Source organism: Pteropus alecto, unplaced genomic scaffold (genome assembly GCF_000325575.1).
Source record: "Pteropus alecto unplaced genomic scaffold, ASM32557v1 scaffold114, whole genome shotgun sequence".
Classification (NCBI taxonomy): domain Eukaryota; kingdom Metazoa; phylum Chordata; class Mammalia; order Chiroptera; family Pteropodidae; genus Pteropus; species Pteropus alecto.
In genome coordinates, this window is record NW_006435793.1 from 4002435 (window position 1) to 4005752 (window position 3318).

Here is a 3318-nt window from a genome sequence, read left to right on the forward strand (position 1 = left end):
CAGTAAATTATTGATGCAAGTGTATTGGTAATGTTCAAAGGAGAGTTTAGAAAACAGTTTAAACAGTTTAAGTTTTTCATTCCTTACAGATCAATGTTCCATCAATAGCAGAGCAGTCAATATCAGTTGTAAATTTTCACGTATTACAGTTGTTCAAGTTCATCACAATTCTTCAAATTACATATGTCATTCAGAAGAGTGAAAGACCATGATATTTTTAAGCTTACAAAACTTTCTTCTAAAAATAATGTCACGTTTACTGCCATGCCACCCTGAACAAGCCCGAACCGGTCTGATCTCAGAAGCTAAGCAGGGTCAGGCCTGGTTAGTACTTGGATGGGAGACCACCTAGGAAGACCAGGTACTGTAGGCGTAAAAAATAAAAAAATAAGGGATTGTAAGCTGACAAGGTCCTTGCAATCTGTGAGGTCAACCTGTGAGGGTTGCCACGCCTAAAAGTAAAATAAAATAAAAATAATGTCGTATTTGTAAAAAAATATCGATTCTGAAATTTAAATGGGTCATAAATGGGCTGATTATGAAATTAACAGTAAAATGAGACTTCTTTTGACCTTTTTCCTTCACATTTCCTTTCTTACAGAAGTTGGCATCAATGATTTCTAACTTGTTTAGCATTAAGAATAATTTTTCTTAAACATCATCATTTAATTTCTCTTCAAAGAATATTTTAATTCTATCGATGCTTTCAAAGCATTTTGTATGCTGATTTTGGTTCCTACATCCTTTTACTTACACTGCTAATTTTAACTAAAACATCATGTCAAATTGGTACTAAGAAAATTAATTTAAAAGTGGATATTTTTGAGAGTATGTCTGAGCTTGCATTCTATGGTCTATATTTCATAAACTACATCTTTTAATTATAAAATATATTCCTTCTTCAAAAGTAGAAATGGAACGATGTCTATCGACCTAGTTAGAACAAGACATTTTACTTCCATCTGCCAGAAAATTGTCATGATATATATATATATATCATGCTATATACGATATATAAATGTTATCTAGCTTTAGAATAAAAAAATGATAAAAATATTTTCTAATTTTCAAAACAATGAAGTTGCTTGCAAAACCAGTGCCACCCTTAGACAGGATAACCTTGTGCAGTGCACAACCTGAACAGCCACATATGGGAGCCCTATGGTCAACGTATCTTCTTAGCATTTTAGGACCCTCCTCCCTCAACCTACTTTTGCAGTCTCCCACTCCACACGCCTCTGTTCCAGCCAAATAACCATTCGACACCAGGCCTGTGACTGTACTGTGCCCTCTGCTTTGGATGTCATCTCTGCCCTGCCTCTGCCTACTGTCACCCTACCCAGTGGGGGGCTCCCTCTCCCAAATCTCCAGAGCACTGTTTGGAAGTTTTTTGGGCCTGACTCCTAACCAGACTATGAACTCTCTTAAGACACAGAATACAGCTGTTTCATGTCAGCTTCCTGGACCAAGCCCAGCCCAGCCTACAATGAGCTCAGAAAAGTCGGATGAACTGAAAAAGGCCTGAGATTCAGGCCTGAGGACCATGGCACTTCTTGGTGGTGGCACTGGACTTTGCCCCAAGGAATTCACAGCCCGGTAAGGAAGATATATAGGGATCAGTGATGACAACCCAGTGTACTTGTGTTAAGTGCTTATTAGAGGGAAAGGCTGCATTCGATGCAGACACACACCAGCAGAGGGAAGTGATATTGAACCTGAGATGAAGGCTGAGGAGAAGTTCCTCAGGGGAGAAAGTCTACAGATGAAATTCCAGGCAAAGGAAACAGGATATACGAAGGCATGGAGGTATGAAACAGTCTGGCCTATTGGGGGGTACTTGGAGTAACTGGAGCATTCAGAAATGAGTAGGACACCAAACTGGTTCAAACCAGATTGTGATGCCTGAAAGGTTAGACTGTCTCCTGAAGGCAATTGGGACCCTTTGAAAGGATGTAGGCAGCAGAGTGACAGCACCAGATTGGAGTTTTAAAAAGGTCATCCTGGCCTGATCCACATGTCCTGGAAGCTGAGCCAAGCAACGTGACTCTGAGGGTTCATAAAAGGTAAATAAAGGACATATGGGTCACCCAGGATCTTGTTAAGACACAGCTTCTGATTCAGTGGACTTGGAGTGGGGCCTGTGATTTCACATGTCCCAAAAAGCTCCCAGAGGATGCTGACACTGCTGGTCCATAGGTCCATGGACTTTGATCAGGAAGAGAATGAAACTTACTTTCTGGCCCAGTCACTAATGACTGCTGTGAATTTATAGACAACCTTCTGTATTCTTACATTTCCACTTGCACAGGACTGAAATCATTTTCATTGGGCCCTTCCTGTCCAACCCCTCCCCCAGGTACACAGAAATCAGGAGGTACCTATGTCCTTAAGTAGAAGCAAGGGATCATTAGCAGATGGACAGTGGGTCACAAGGTCATTTGTCTCAGGATGATATACAGGCAGCTCCTGGTCCTGCAATAAGCATTAAAAGGACACATTCATCACAGGATATGTCCAGCCCACACTTCTGGAGTGCTGTGCTCAGCTCTGCGAGGGGGACAGTGGTGAACCATAATGCATTGGGAGTGAGAGAACAGGATGAGGAGAGGACTCAGTGGCACTCAGCTTGAAGAAGAGAGGTTCAATGGGACATGGTCACCTCTAAGTCTCTGAGGGTCTGTCATAGGACAAAGAGAGCAGACATGATCTGTAGTAGCCAGGGGCTGAGCTAAGACAAATCAATGAATTGGAACTACAGCAGAGAGCTCTCACTTCATTGTAAAAAAACAAATTCCAATAGCGAGAGCTGCCCAAATACGGGATGAGCTACCTTGTATAGCAGTGAGCTCCTCATCACTGAAGGTGTGCAAGACTGTTCTAAATAGTAGAGATTGAATAGGATGACCCCTGAGTCCTGAGATTCTCTCATCCACTCATCCAGCTGAAGACACTCTAATCACTGCAATGAGCCCAGAAACCCTGCCACTGCCCTGAATAGAATTCCTGAGCCAACCTAGTTATTAATCCTCCTTGCAAATAATGAAGTGCCAATCATACTTTCGCGCTGTCCATTCATAGCCTACCACCTTTTCCTGGTTGTACCATGCTTCAGAGAAATCCTCCACACCGGGCTGGGAGTCAGGAATTATAGCTTAGTCCTCTCTCCCTATTTTGCTCTGTGACCTTGGGAATGTTGTCTTCTCTCTCTGGACTTCAGTCTTGACATTAAAGACCACGTCCTGATCCATTGCCAAATATGACAAGTGGAAGTCCACTCAGGATGAGGACCATCTCAGGCTCCCTGGTGAGCTCCAGGGC

The 3318-nt window shown here is 42.5% G+C and overlaps 1 pseudogene; it reads left to right on the forward strand.

Moving 5' to 3' along the window:
- Positions 1–254: 254 nt before the first annotated feature.
- On the forward strand, positions 255–373 carry LOC112479481 (annotated as a pseudogene).
- The last annotated feature ends 2945 nt before the right edge of the window (positions 374–3318 follow it).